General features: G+C 39.9%; 1 protein-coding gene and 1 long non-coding RNA gene across 4 annotated transcripts in view; one reads left to right on the forward strand and one right to left on the reverse strand.

Annotated features, from left to right (window-relative positions):
* Positions 1 to 16,106, forward strand: part of nhsl1 (NHS like 1) — a 187,997-nt gene that overhangs the window by 48,371 nt on the left and 123,520 nt on the right. The window lies entirely within an intron of this gene.
* The window catches only part of LOC134298359 (uncharacterized), a 179,050-nt gene that overhangs the window by 46,448 nt on the left and 116,496 nt on the right, over positions 1 to 16,106 (reverse strand). The window lies entirely within an intron of this gene.

Raw genomic sequence — 16,106 nt, forward strand, 5'->3', positions numbered from 1 at the left:
GCATAGTATTCTTAAATTTCTTGAAACCCTCCTGCTCATATAGTCACTTTTGAGAGTGTAAATCTTAGCCTATGTGTTGATAACCCCAAAATGTTATAAATCTAATAAAGAAGGGAGATTAAACACTAATAGGTATGGGATAAAGGAGAAAATGGTCTGTTTAAGTTCCATGTGCCCGTGAAGATATCTTGCTGATGGCAGCAAGAAGAATGTTGTAAGTAACCAAAGATGCTTATAATCATTTAGTGTTCATCTGAGAACTCTGTGTGTTAAAAAAGAATGTATTTTTATAATGATATTTCCAAGATTGCAGACATTGACAATATATTTAAGAAGTTGAAAACTCAACCAGATAACACTGAACGTGTCCAGATTGGGTAACAAAATGGCAAACGGTTCAATTTAAATAAATCAGAAATGATGCACATTTAGGCCAAATATGCTAATCTTACATAGGCTGAACTGGCAATGGCTAATAAAAAAAATGCCAAGTATTATGTATACATCTTGCCAAGAAAGTCTTGTGATAGGTTTCCCTTAGGGTTGCTATGGGTTGGAAACATCTTAAAGGCACACAAAAATAAATTATAAGAAAATAACTGAAAATTAGATGAAGAGCTCCAAGATGAGCTAATATAATCCTATGTTGCATATGCAATGTGGTGTAAAACTAGGACTTTAGCTGAACTTAGTTACCCATTTGTGGCATGGGAAAAAGTGTGGAAAAGAGTAACCCAATAACATCAGATTTATTCAATTTGTAGGATTTTCTTTATAAAAATATTTGCAATTCTTTAATAAGAAAGCAATATGCTGGAAGTGACAGAAATAAAATAACGTAAAAGAGGGTTAAATACATGGATCAAAAATAGATCTATCAAAGGGTATTGACCATTGTAATTAAATAGACCATTCAGGTACATATTGCCAGTGACTTTTAGACACTGGTGACAAATATGAATTAACTGGTGGGTATCTTCTTTCAATATGACATGATGTACACTGGTCCTGTGTATATTTGTTTGTATTTGAATATCATTTTCTTCAATGGGAATCACTGTTTGTCAAGTACAAATAATATTATAGTTGTTTACTTCTGTTTATTCATATTTGTTGTATTTACAGAGAGTGATAACCCAGAATTGTTGAAAAACCTGTCTTCTCATATGCATATGTGTTGGTACTGAGTGTCGCAGTTGCTTGATCGAAATCCACACACAGAGGGACCACAGTACTCTTAGCCATGTTAGGGATATTCTGTCAGAGTATTAGCAGCGCAGCAGTAGTTGGATAGAATCAGTGGAACGCAGAACGAAGTGACACCCAGAGACTTTGGTAAAACTATATACAAAGTTTTACTGTAAGCAGTAATAATCAAGACAAACAGACTTGCAGACGAACACAGGACTTGACTCTCACTCTAGGCAGACAGCACTCGACTCAGAACTGAACTGAACTGATGCAATCAGCAATGCACACACACTTGTGTCTGGATACTCCCCAGTTCCAGCCACACATCAAGGTCAGTACAGCTTCTTAGTAATTAACTCTTTCCAGACTATAATACACTCTGGATGATGCAATCAGTATGCAATACAGACAAGACACAAATTTCATTTAAACACTATCAATACACAAATCCCACATTAACATATTCTCCCATCTCACTCATTTGGCCAGTTGGAAAAAGAGGGGGACGAGGAATCGCTGTGTTATCATCTAATACAGGGTACACTCCCTACGTTGTTTTCCTTCCCAATTGAAAGGGCCAGTGACATGCAGAGGACTTCTTGTAGTTATTCCCTATTTCTTGTTGATGATAGCAGTAGAGAAGACTGCAATTGCAACATACTTCTGAATGGGAAAAAGCAAGAAGTGAAGCTTTCTAGACCAAAGTATTGGTTGTGCAAGTGCTCATGCAGTAGGTATTTGAGTCTGTGAACTGCATTTTGGTCCTACATTGCTTTCCCCTCTGTGGGCGGCTGGCGATAGAGCAAAAGCAAAGCTTCAGTTGGACACTGCGGTTGTCACTGCAGTCAGGGAACTGGTGAGCATAGTCATGATTTGATGTTTCTACATGTGACTAGAGTGGTGGTAATCCAACCTGGGCATCCCAAAACGCTCACCCCTTCCTGGGCTAAAATAGTTGAGAGATTGCCAGTAGTGGAAAACTTGAACATTATGTCCACATCATTGGCTTCTTGTTCTTCTAAGAAGCCAAAGGCCAGCTATAAATTCTGGCTTCAATGTTTGGCTTGTTAGAGACAAGGAGAAGTCCAGACTCAGATGTAACACTGGCCGTTTCAATTCTAGTGACTCATTGTTGCTTTAGTCATTTCCAGCTGTAGGGGTGTTGGGCAGCAAACATCATATTTGGGCTCATTATCAATAAGCATAATTTCCAGAAATTTTTGCTAACTGTTCTGAGCTAATGCAGACATTGTGTTTTGAGTATGCTCAGAGGTTTTCAGAAATAACATTTCCAATAAGATTTGGAGTTGAAGATGTGTAAAAGAAATAGCTTCAGAAGTTGGAAAGGAAATGGGTTTCCACTGCCTTTCAAAAGAATCTCCCAGAAAATTGTAATATCTTATTGGCTGCTAATTAGAACCCCCCCCCCCCTTCGTTACAGTTCTCTTCTGATGTATTTATCTTGGCTTTGCTTTGCTCTAAACTAGGAAACAGCCTAGCTGTATTTCTCTCTGTGCATTCTTTGCACTCTGTGCATGGCATTTGAATGAAAAATATATATGGTTTGGACAGAAGAAATGATGTTTCCTACCACAATATAGCAAAACTGCCACGTCTTCTCAGAATTTCTCTTAATTTGCACCACTATACATATTTTTGTCTTTTCAATTGCTTTGTGTGAACTCTATAGAAAACATTGTTTGCTACATGAAGAACAGAGTTTCTCATTTCAGTAATGGAAAATAGAAAAGTATCCTTTCAGAAGGATTATTTCCAAGTATCACCCCTTATTTCCATTACCTCTTCAGTAGTGGAAAGGGTAAATTGGTTTGTGAGCTAATGCTTTTTATTGGGTTTCGTTACTGATGGCCAAGATGTGTTGGCATGCTATGTAAACATACATGCTAAGAATTTATGTAGTGGCATGCTGGTAATGGTTTTGTTTTATTAAATTATATAATCTCCTTCTTTATTAAATTGTGTAATTTTCTTCTCAGGAGGACATGGGAAAAAGCTTTCTCAGTTGTGCCGCCCTAACTGTGGAATGCCTTCCCCTCAAAAGCCTAATTGGCACCAGCACTGGTTTCAGTTAGGTCTTGTATCAAAACCTGGCTGTTCCCCAAAGCCTTTGGGATTCACTGATTTATCTCAAATTCCTAATTCACATGGTTTTAAACTGCTTTAATCTGTTCTAGCTTGTTAATTATAATTTAATTGTTTTTACTGTTGGTATGGTTCCATTATTCGAGTGAAGACCACTAGGGGTTGGTAGAGAGAGAAGGATAGTCCATTTTACAGGGCTGGGGGAGTTGAAAGAGGAAAACAATTTCCCCCCTTTTCACTGCTTATTTCTTCTCCCTACTTTCCATTTCATAAACAAGGGTTATTTGCATGATGGGGACATAGGTGGGGAGAATATAACAGGAAAAAGGGGAAATGGTTTTACTCCTTCAACCCACTCTCCACCCGCATAAAATTGACTGTCCTTCTCTTTATAGCACCCCTTTGTGGTCTTCACCTGGATAATGGACAGTACCTATCTTGTTTAAACTGTTTTATATTTTTAAAACATCATCTTTGCTTTTATAGCACCCTGAGATCTTTTGATAATAGGGATGGGTAAAAATAGTGTAATAAAATAAATAAGTAATAATGTTCTGTTTGGATTTTTGTTCCTTCTTTGTCTGTGTAGTAGTCTCTTATGCATTTTATCTCCCCCTAAAATAAACTGAAATAGTGATGAAAATGTTACTTATCATAAAATCATGGAATCATACAATTCGAAGGGAGCACAAAAGCCATCTAGTTGAATCCCCTGCCATGAAGGAATACACAACTAAATCACCCCTGACCCTGTTTAGCCTCAGAAAGGTTTTGGTGTGTTTAGGGCATTAACTAATTACAGAAGTGTGCAAAATCCCAATAATTATAGACTGCAATGAGATGAGATTGCTTAGCTAGATGCCATTCTTTTTCATTGCTGTATGGCTTCCTTGAGAAGAGATCTGTATTTCCTTGGACTGAACCATCAGCCCATGAGCTGATTACACTCTTCTTCTACCTTCTCAATGTAAGCAGTTAAAAACCTTGAAGTGATTTTATATGAGATTATTTTCAAGTTAAGAAGCAGTGCACAAGTAAAACAATGGATCACTTTGGAAGAAGATCCTTTTGTAATAATACTATATTTCATCAATTCTAAGACACCATCAATTCTAATTTTAATACCACCAATAACAAAAGTGGTCATTTATATATTTTAAAAGTACTCACAATTCTAAGATGACCCAATTTTTCAAGATGTTTATGTGGGGGAGAAAGGTGAGCTTTAAAATTAACAAAATACAATAAAATGAAAAATGAAACAAAGTGATCAGTTTGGGTATTTGCCATTGCTTTTTAATCTTTATCCTCTACTTGTTAAATGCATGGTTCTAAATATATATGTATTTGCAGTTTTCACCTTATATTTCCTACTTTGAAAATATTGTAAATAGAAAGGAAATTCTGAATGTCCAAGGTGATTCCACAGTAATTCCCTTGAGACCTGTTTTTAATGTATCAGTTTGTGTCCTGTTTTATGGGGAGAGTGCAAAATAATGTTAATGCGGCTCAGTTTGGCCTCACAGTAACAGCATTTTAACTCCTAATATCTTGTGAAGGTCATCTGCATTCTAATTTCAGTGAAGTAAAGAGGTTTTGAGTGAGCGACTAAGACTTAAAAACCTTTCAGATTCTGAGTAAATAGCAGAAGGAAAACAAAGAGGTATCTGTGACTTTAAATTTCACATCAACTCTAACCAATATTTTATTACAATTATACAGGACTTACTGAGCAGATAGGCATTCTTCTGTCTCCTAAAACTGACAGGCAGACAGTCTAATAAGCCGATAACAAGCACCTTGGCTCACAAAACATGTACAGGCATGGCTCAAGCTCCTTGTTTTATAGGGGACGGTGTGGGTGCAAATGCACATGTACACATTGTTTTGTAAATACAGGATTTTTAAAATCAACAAGTGTGACAGGAGTTGAAAAGTTAAAAGTCCTTGGCCACATTTATCATTTGCAGTTATCTTATTTCTCTTACTTAGAAATGGACTAACATTCTGCCACAACTCAAGGAGCACTTCCTTCTGAAGTTTACACTTAATGATTTAAATTGTTTCAAACCAGGATGGCCAAAATGTGGCCTGCTTGCACCAGATTATTGGAAGCTGAACAGTCAGCCCTGGTTTGTGTTTGGATGGAAGACTGCCAATCATTTCCAAGGAGGGTCTGACAAAACCATCTTTGAGTATTCCTTGCCTATGAAAACGGGTGTGGGGCCACCAATAGGCAACTTAAAGGCAGACACACACACACACAAGATTGCAGATGAAAGATCCAGAACAGAGCTTGTTTACAAAAACAAGGAATGTTGTTGGTTTTTTTTTGTGTGTCACGAGTGACTTGAGAAACTGCAAGTTGCTTCTGGTGCGAGAGAATCTGCCGACTGCAAGGACATTGCCCAGGAGACGCCCGGATGTTTGATGTTTTACTGTCTTGTGGGAGGCTTCTCTCATGTCCCTGCATGGGGAGCTAGAGCTGACAGACAGGAGATCACCCACTCTCCCTGGATTCGAACTGCCAACATTTCGGTCAGCAGTCCTGCCGGCACAAGGGTTTAACTCATTACGTCACCAGGGGCTCCATTCAAGGAAGGTTGGTGAATAGGAAAGATAAACTTTAACAAAGTTCTGTGAAGTTCTTAATAGTCATTCTATTCAGAATGAAGACATTCTCAATGGGCTAGTAAACCTTGTATAGATGATACATTTCAGTTGTTCATCATTCTTTTTAAATGGGAAACAAAGGGAATATATTGCTGTCATTTTCTCCTTCAAAATATATAGAGAGGAAAGAGTATGATTTAAAGTAGGGTAAATATAGGGACTGTTAATTTTCCTTTTACACAAACACACATTTCTAAACATACCTTCTATAATTTTGTCCACTGTCATTTGGAGAAAAAAACATAGTCTGCTTTCTAGGATAGTCTTAGCATGTTTGTAGCAAGTTATCTGCAATCACTTTCTGCATTTCTCTAAACCTATTTACCAACTAATCCATTTTATGGTCCTTCTGTATTTATAGATACCAATAGATATCAATACAAAGAGAGCTATGCAAGTATATCCTTATTCTGGTGTACAGGATTATTACTGTATTTGAAAAAAAAACCCTGCCTTTAAGGAAACATAGAAGCAGTTTGATAGGCATACTTTCCATTTCATATAGAAAATGAAAATAGTGAAATCAAGTGAAATCTCATCTGATTCAACTTTGTTAATAGTGGATAAGCAAGTTAATTTTCTTGAAAAGAAGAAAAGAAACCCTTTCCCTATAGCTAAATCTTCCTTATAAAAGAATGGGAATAGTTATTTGTGGTTCAAAGTCTCTAAGATAGTTTGCCACAGAAGATTTCTACATTATGAAGCCACAACCACATCCACACCCAATCCCGAAGAACATATGTGGAACATGATACACTTAACTCAGCAGAGTTTTAGATGTGGTAGTTTCTCTTGGGACTCCTGTCTGGAGAAAAGCCATGTTTTGAGTGCAAAAATCCCTCAAGAGAAATCAGATTAAATTTAATTACTAGCTTGGAAGAAAGTCTTTGGACTCAACATCCTACTAAAGACTGGGTCACTGGCAGGGAAAGGCTTAAAAGCATTACCTTTGCCGGATAATCCCTTGACAGTTGATTTCTCTCTCTTGCAAATACTCCATTCCTCAGGCCTTTTTCCCTGGCCAAAGTTATCTCAAGTTGAAAAACCTCATTGGGTAGGTAAGGATTTTAAAAAAGAGTGTAGACCAAGCAAGGCAAGATTTAGCAGGGAGATAACCAGGATGACTGTTTGGGATGCCAAGCTTTGGGCTATATGACTCTCACAGGCTATCTCCTCAATGTATTCATCCAGAAGCTGAAACAAATAATACAAACAGCTTACCTTAACTTGCAAAGCAACTTGTTTGGCCAGTTTTTTAAAAAATTCCGGGCTGTATGGCCATGTTCCAGAAGTATATTCTCCTGACATTTCGATCACATCTATGGCAGGCATCCTCAGAGGTTGTGAGGTACCGCACAACCTCTGAGGATGCCTGCCATAGATGTGATCGAAATGTCAGGAGAATATACTTCTGGAACATGGCCATACAGCCTGGAAAACACACAACAACCCTGTGATGCTGGCCATGAAAGCCTTCGATAACACTTTGTACTTATTTTTCTTTTTTAGATAAATCAACCTCTGGAAAGCTTGCAGTCATTAGCAGAGTTACAGTGTTTTAATTCCTCTTTGATAGTTTGATTCTGTGGAACCCTGGGATTGGCAGTTTATGGAGGGACATTTGGAATTCTCACCTGGAGCGTTCTAGTGCATCTCAAACTATACATCTCAGGATTCTGTTGCATGGAATAATGGCAGCTAAAGAGCATTATAACAGCTCTATAATTATGTACGATTGTCCCTCCACATTTGTAGGTGTAACCTTCACAGATTTGAGTATTTGTGGATTATTGGTGTTAGTGGCTGCTGCTGCTATTTGACCCCTCCTCTTCTTGGGGAACCCAATGGAGAATGGTGGTGGCACTGCAGCAGTGGGACAAAGGTGGAAGGGATGACCATGATGGGCCACAACCTGCTGAATAGCATCACAACTCTTTCTACCTAACTTTCCCCAGTTAATTTTACGTGTTTTCTGTTATGTGCTTCCTTTCTGATGAGGGTGAGGGGCAGGAAGGCAGAGCCAGAAATATGACTGGAGAGAGGGTATGATGGAAGGAGACACATTTTAATCTCATATTTATTCTCACATCAGAGCATACTGTCCTTCACAATGTTGGGTTTAGGTCTTAGTAACAACTGAACAAAAGAGGTTTATGAATGATTAGATTAATCCTTGTGAATGGATTGTTTTTATTTAACAGTGATAAATTATACATGGAAATCATGAAGGTGAATTAATAGGAGAAAGGAATACTAGAAGGATCCATGGTTTGCTTTCTGTATATTTCATATCTTAAACTATAGGTATAAAATCTTAATCATGGTTATCATAAGCCACAGATCTGACTTCTTTATGAGAACATGGGGCAATAATTCCCATGTCTTGCCATCCTTTCTTCATACATGAAGGATCCCTTTTGGTTGTACTGCCCCTCGAAGCAGAGGAATAGCTATGTATTTCCTTCTGACAGATCCTTCCCTGCATCTGCTGAAAAGTTTGAGTGTATATTCTGTTCATAACCAGATTATAGAACAATGCCTTGTTAGCTGCGAAAGGCAGTGGGATTTGTAGTGGTAGGATTTGAAGTGCAGCCCCCCCCCCCCCAATCTTGATAAGCTCCACAGCTGCTCCTCAAAAAAAGAACTGTATTCCACATGGTGCCATTCTTTCCCCAATGGTTTTTAATATTTACATGGAACCGCTGGGAGACATCATCCGTAGGCATGGGGCGGGGTGTTACCAGTGTGTTGATGACACCCAAATATATATTTCTTCTTGCCTTCACAAACAGCCATAGTTAAGGATAGTGTGTCTCCTCTGAATGAATGCCTGGAGGAAGTAATGGTCTGGATAAGAAAAAAAACAAATTGAAACTGAATCCAGATAAAACAGCTGCTTGCCATCAAAGGTCCTAATCTGGAGATGGAGGTGTGTTGACCAGTTCTGGATGGGGTCACACCTCCCCCCCCCCCCGACTGTGTTCACAGCTTGGGGGTGCTCCTGGATCTAACTCTTCAAATGTCAGCCCAGGATGATGTTTAGGTCAGGAGTGCTTACTACCAGCTTCAGCTGATACACCAGCTGTGCCCCCTTCCTGGATTTGGTGGACCTTAAGATGGTAGTGCACTCACTGGTAACCTCAAGGTTGGATTTCTGCAATGCACTTTGCATTCAGCTGAAACTTCAGCTGGTTCAAAATACGGCAGCCAGACTGGTTACGGGCACATCCAGGAATGAGTATATTACACCTATCCTGTCACCTGCCTTGAGCCATAAGGACAGGCAAGTAAGAAATAAAAATATTATTACTATTACTGACACTACTACTACTGGAACAGGTCTTTATTAAGGCCGAAAGACCAAGTTATTTCAACTGGGTTAGTTCACTACTGTGTACAGTGTTCCTTTTTTCTGGGATATTCTCTCACACATGTGCAGTATAATGAAGATTGTAGCTAAACTCAGGAGGGAATAGGAAGATGAAGGGGGCAGACAACAAGGACACACAGCATTATTCTCCTTGTTAATATGAATGCTTCAGTCTGTAAATGCCAGCCCCACTTCAGCTCTAATGGTAAGTAGAAACAGGACTTGACTGCACCCAAGTGAACTACGTTGAAAACAAGGGGGACTTGAAATGATGTAGTGTTAAAACTAGCAGGCACAATACAATGAGACTCCCATAAGCATGGATCCATTTACCTGTGCCTCGGTAGAGTAATGGTCTCTAAGAATTTGCCAGGGCCTCTAGGGTCTCAGTGGTACATGTCACCTGGAGGTACCCTCTCTAGCAGTCTGCTAGGTCCTCTTCTGCAACTCTTTGGTATGCTGGACTGAAAGTCACATTTAGTCATATGTGTGATTTCCCACAGCTACAGTCTGGCTAGGGCAATGGTTCCCAACCTTTGGGTCTCCAGGTGTTTTAGACTTCAGCTCCAACACTTCCTAACAGCTGGTAAACTGGCTGGGATTTCTGGGAGTTGAAGCCCAAAACACCTTGGAGGCACAAAGGTTGGGAACCACTGGGCTAGGGTCATATCCCCAGCAGATACAGGGTCTTGCTGATTAAGATAGTTCATAGCTTTAACTGTATTCATTACCCCTTTTAAAACATGATGTATCTAAAGGGTTTTTCTTTTAAGTGGTTTGATAAGCTCTCCATGCTTCTTTTGTTTATTATTTATCACTCAACAGTATGATTCAAAGTGTTCTATTTTCTTCTGGGCTGTTAATGTCCATTTCACCATGCATTCCTATTTTGCTTATATTTTGCTTATACTCTCATTTGTTATAGCAAGGAAATGTCGATTGTTTTACACTGCCATCTTGTGGCCTAACCCTGTGTTTACTGTAAGCTAGAAAATTAAATTACATGACACTGACATGACTTTGGTTTATTGTTGTTTTGTTCTTCAAGTCATTTCTGACTTAACAGCAAACATATGCAAACCTATCACAGGGTTTTCTGAGGCTTGCCCATGATCATCCAGTGGGTTTTCATGGCTGAGCAGGAATTTGATCCCTAGTCTCCAGGGACATTGGGTGCATTTACCCAGTAGAATGAATGTAATTTGATCCCATTTTAACTGCTATGGCTCTATGCTATGGAATTATGGAATTATAGCTTTACAAGGTTTTTTTTTTTAGCCTTCTCTGCTAGAGTGCTATGCCTCTCCAAACTACAACACCCAGGATTCCATAACATTGCGCTATGGCAGTTAAAGTGGAGTCAAACTGCATTAATTGTACAGTTTACAATTCCACAGTCAGATACTCAAACCATACTACATACTTTGAAGACTGTACATTGATAGACTTTTGTAGAAGCATCCACTTGATATGTTTCTCACAGGAAAAACGCTCTTCATTCCCCCATCCCAACTAAAAGACTGGATGTTTTGTCTGCCTTGTGTCGTTTGCATACTTATTTCCCTTTTGAGCTGACACAATAGAAAAAGAGGAGAAACCTCCCTTCCTTCCTCCTTTTTCCTGTATGCCACTTCATCCAGTTTAACACCAGTAGAAGGTTGTAGCAAAGAAGAAAACGAATCAGTATTCATCTGCACAAGGGTTATATGTGACAGATTTCTGTATGCTCCCATTTTATAATCTATACACATAATAAAAATGGAAATATGTGTGTATGTGGCTAGAATGTCCACTTATACAGAAAAGCTCCCACCTCCACAAGCAGCTTTAACCCATAGTGCTGAGGAATCACCAAAAGCACTCCCTCCATTGACATTTTAGGTTATAGCGAGTGCCATGAAGATAGCCCAAACCCTGCCAATGTCCTCCCCAAACACTATGGCCCACCACCCAAAAAATGCTTTCATTCGGGGGCAGTTTCATCCTAGATTTTGTGTGTTTCTTCCACAGCAGACATCCCAGTGTTTTTTACTCTCTCCATTGGTGTGGAATGTGCATGATCCCACCCACTGCGTCTCCCTTAATCCTTTCCTATCCTTTTCAACTCTGTCTGCATAACAAACAGAGTAGAACATAGCAGGAACTAAACATACTGGAGGAGTTTGGGGGACTAACTCCACATGATGGAAGTTGTAGTTCACCCTGCATCAAGTCAGAACACTGTGACCCCCACTGACTATAGACCTGGACCACATTTGGCACACAGAACCCCCATGAACAAAGAAAAATACTGGAGAGGTTTGGGGGGAATTCACCTTGATTTATAGCCATTGTAGGTACTGGGATGTAATTCACCTACAATCAAAGAGCACTCTGGACCTTACCAACAATGGCCCTGGATTTAACTTAGCACACAGAACCCCCATGACCAACAAGCAATGCAGGAGGTCTTTGGGGGAAATTCACCTTGATTTATAGGAATTATAGTTCACCTACATCCAGAAAGCACCGTAAACACAACAATGGATCTGCACCAAATTTGACATGCATATCCAATATTCCCAAATTTGAATACTGGTGGATTTGGGATGGAATTGGCCTTGACATTTGTTAGTTGTAGGTATTGGGATTTATAGTTCATGTGCAAAGAGCACTCCGAACTCTACCAATGATGGAGCTGGACCTGATTTGGCAGACAGAACCCCCATGACCAATTGAACGTACTGGAGGGATTTGACGGGACTGGCCCACCATAGTGGTAGTTGTAATTCATCCTGCAGCTGGAGAGCATACTGAACCCACCCAATGATGCACCTAGAGCAAATTTGCCCAACATGGCAAACTTTAAATATTGATGGAGTTTCAGTGGGTTAATCTGGCATGATGTGAGTTGTAGTGCACCCACAACCTTATGCATTTTGTAAAATAAAAAAAATTACTTGTAATAACCCAGGCAATGCTGAGTACCCAAACTAGTAGGTTAATAAAAGTAAAGGAAGGTTTGCTCAAGGCCACCTCATAACAGAAATGGATCTGGATACACATTACTCAGAATTTGCTGCAGAGATATAGGCTTTCAAGTGGTAGGGATTATATAAACATCTAAAAAATGTTTGGAAAACTTTGAGATTGATGACATTCAGAATCCCCCATCAAGGATGATCCTCTAGATGAAGCCCAGACAATTTTTTAAATAAAGGAATATCAGAGTATGAGCCATATTAATTCTGGCCCAGCATTCCCTGTTTCTTCTTGAGGAAGGTGTGTGAAAGACTGGAGAACTGGAGTGAAGCAGGATAATGTATTTGGATAGTATTTAAACTTGGCTTTATAACAGTACATTCTAATACATGGAAACTAGTGGTTAAGGCAAGGGATTTTTTTAAAAAAAATCTTAGTTTAAAAAATTCTACCTAGGGCAAAAGTTCACCAATTTCATACTGAATCATCAAAGATAAAAGTTTAAGGATTGCAGGGATTTAATGGGCTTCAAAGTCATTGCAAAACCTCAAGCCTGTGAGATACAAAACTTGTTTAGTGCACAAAGTTTGTCAAGCACTTAAAATCAAGCTGATTTATGTGGAGTTAACTTGTCTATAAATATGTTAAATGTATGGATCATAATGTTTAAAGTACTTTTATTTATTTAAAAAAAATCAAAGAGAGGAGTATTACCATTTTCAACAGATCTTGGTGTATTGTTTATGTTCCTTCAGGTTCTCTGCTAACATATGACCATCCCATGCATGTTATACGGCTTTTTTTAAAGCAAGGAAGACCCAGCATGAAGACAGGATGAAGTGTATAACCTTTTTCTTATACAAAGTTTTTTTACTCAAAATTGCAACCCTAATAGGGGCCTCCAGAAATATATTTGGTACATGAGTGATACTTCAGGGGCAAATAAGAGGAGGGATTTTTCAGTGGGGAAGAAGGAGTTAAAATGTACTCTCATCATGATCCTAATTTACATCAGGCTCTTCATGGGTGCTTTTTTTTAAGTATGGACTTTGTTAATGCTCGTAGTTTCACTCTATCTACTTAATATATTCTACAAAGAGGTTTGAGATAATGTAATGCGGCTTCTGGTGTTTGAAAAATGCGAACAAAAAACATTCAGTTTCTTCCTTGTAAACTGGCTTTAACTAAATGTCACTTGATTGTTACCAGTGTACACTTGATTTGATCAATTACATTTTGATTTCATTGTAACCTGAGTTTCTTTAAAAAAGATATATAAAAGAAGAAATAAAAAAGTAACCCAGCATTAAAATTAACTGGATTTGGATCTAGGTCAGTGAGTGGAAGCTTCCCATGTTTTATTCAAGGCAGCCTAACTGGACCCCCTTGCAGAAAAGAGAGAGAGGTGATTTTTGCCAACTTCCTTTTTGTCCCACATCCATAATTGCAATGCCATCGTCGTCTCACTCGTTCAGTCGTTTTCGACTCTTCGTGACCTCATGGACCAGTCCACGCCAGAGCTCCCTGTCAGCCGTCATCGCCCCCAGTTCCTTCAAGGTCGAGCCAGTCACTTCAAGGATACCGTCCATCCATCTAGCCCTTGGTCGTCCTCTCTTCCTTTTTCCTTCCTCTTCCCCAGCATCATGATCTTCTCCAAGCTTTCCTGTCTTCTCATGATGTGACCAAAATACTTCAACTTTGCCTCTAATATCCTTCCCTCCAGTGAGCAGCCGGGCATTATTTCCTGGAGGATGGACTGGTTGGATCTTTTTGCGGTCCAAGGCACTCTCAGGATTTTCCTCCAGCACCAGAGTTCAAAAGCGTCTATCTTCTTTCGCTCAGCCTTCCTTATGGTCCAGCTCTCGCATCCATAGGTTACTATGGGGAATACCATTGATTTGACTATGCGGACCTTTGTTGCCAGTGTGATGTCTCTGCTTTTCAGTATTTTATCGAGGTTGGCCATTGCTCTCCTCCCAAGAAGTAAACGTCTTCTGATTTCCTGGCTGCAGTCTGCATCTGCAGTGATCTTCGCACCTAGAAATATAAAGTCTGTCACTGCCTCCAATTTTCTCCTTCTGTTTGCCAGTTGTCAATCAGTCTGGTTGCCATGGTTTTGGTTTTCTTGACGTTTAACTGCAACCCAGCTTTTGCACTTTCTTCTTTCACCTTGGTGATAAGGCTCCTGAGCTCTTCCTCACTTTCAGCCATCAGAGTGGTATCATCTGCATACCTAAGGTTGTTAATGTTTCTTCCAGAAATTTTAACTCCAGCAATGCCATACCATCCCAAATTTCTGGAAGTTGCAGGAAGATGAGTTGGGGCAGAATTGGCCAAAACAGCAGCAAAAACAATAGCAACAAATCTTATTTTTCATCTCCCAGCCAAGGAAACATCTAGGTTGGGAATTCTGTTAATACAATTCTGGATGCATCCTGTTATCTAAGAATCTGTGCAAGTTCCAGCTTTTTGGTGTTTATGGAATACTAGTTATAAATTTATTTGATATTTTTGCATTACAGGTCACTTTACAAAGTAAAACAAGAAATCCAGTTTATATCTATATCTGCTCTCTCTCTCTCTCTCTCTCTCTCTCTCTCTCTCTCTCTCTCTCTCACACACACACACACACACACACACACACAGGAAGGGAGGAGTCATACGAACATATAAACATGCAATATTTGGCAGATATTTTGGTTTGTAGCTGAGTTAGAGTTTTGCTTCTGAAGTTTAATTGCAAAGTGTAAGAGTCTGTTTTTGCACTAGAATCATAGAATCGTAGAGCTGGAAGAGACCACATGGGCCATCCAGTCCAACCCCCTGCTAAGAAGCAGGAAATTGCATTCAAAGCACCCCCGACAGATGGCCATCCAGCCTCTGCTTAAAAGCCTCCAAAGATGGAGCCTCCACCACGGCCCCGGGGAGAGAGTTCCACTGTCGAACAGCTCTCACAGTGAGGAAGTTCTTCCTGATGTTCAGGTGCAATCTCCTTTCCTGTAGTTTGAAGCCATTGTTTCGTGTCCTAGTCTGCAGGGCAGCAGAAAACAAGCTTGCTCCCTCCTCCCTATGACTTCCCTTCACGTATTTGTACATGGCTATCATGTCTCCTCTCAGCCTTCTCTTCTGCAGGCTAAACATGCCCAGCTCTTTAAGCCGCTCCTCATAGGGCTTGTTCTCCAGACCCTTAATCATTTTAGTCGCCCTCCTCTGGACGCTTTCCAGCTTGTCAACATCTCCCTTCAACTGTGGTGCCCAGAATTGGACACAGTATTCCAGGTGTGGTCTGACCAAGGCAGAATAGAGGGGGAGCATAACTTCCCTGGATCTAGACGCTATTCCCCTATTGATGCAGGCCAGAATCCCATTGGCTTTTTTAGCAGCCGCATCACATTGTTGGCTCATGTTTAACTTGTTGTCCACAAGGACTCCAAGGTCTTTTTCGCACACACTGCTGTCAAGCCAGGCGTCCCCCATTCTGTATCTTTGATTTCCATTTTTTCTGCCGAAGTGAAGTATCTTGCATTTGTCCCTGTTGAACTTCATTTTGTTAGTTTTGGCCCATCTCTCTAGTCTGTCAAGATCGTTTTGAATTCTGCTCCTGTCTTCTGGAGTGTTAGCTATCCCTCCCAGTTTTGTGTCGTCTGCAAACTTGATGATCGTGCCTTCTAACCCTTCGTCCAAGTCGTTAATAAAGATGTTGAACAGAACCGAGCCCAGGACAGAGCCCTGCGGCACTCCACTTGTCACTTCTTTCCATGATGAAGACGACGCATTGGTGAGCACCCTTTGGGTTTGTTCGCTTAGC

This window comes from Anolis carolinensis, chromosome 1 (assembly GCF_035594765.1).
Source record: "Anolis carolinensis isolate JA03-04 chromosome 1, rAnoCar3.1.pri, whole genome shotgun sequence".
In the NCBI taxonomy this organism is placed as follows: Eukaryota; Metazoa; Chordata; class Lepidosauria; order Squamata; family Dactyloidae; genus Anolis; species Anolis carolinensis.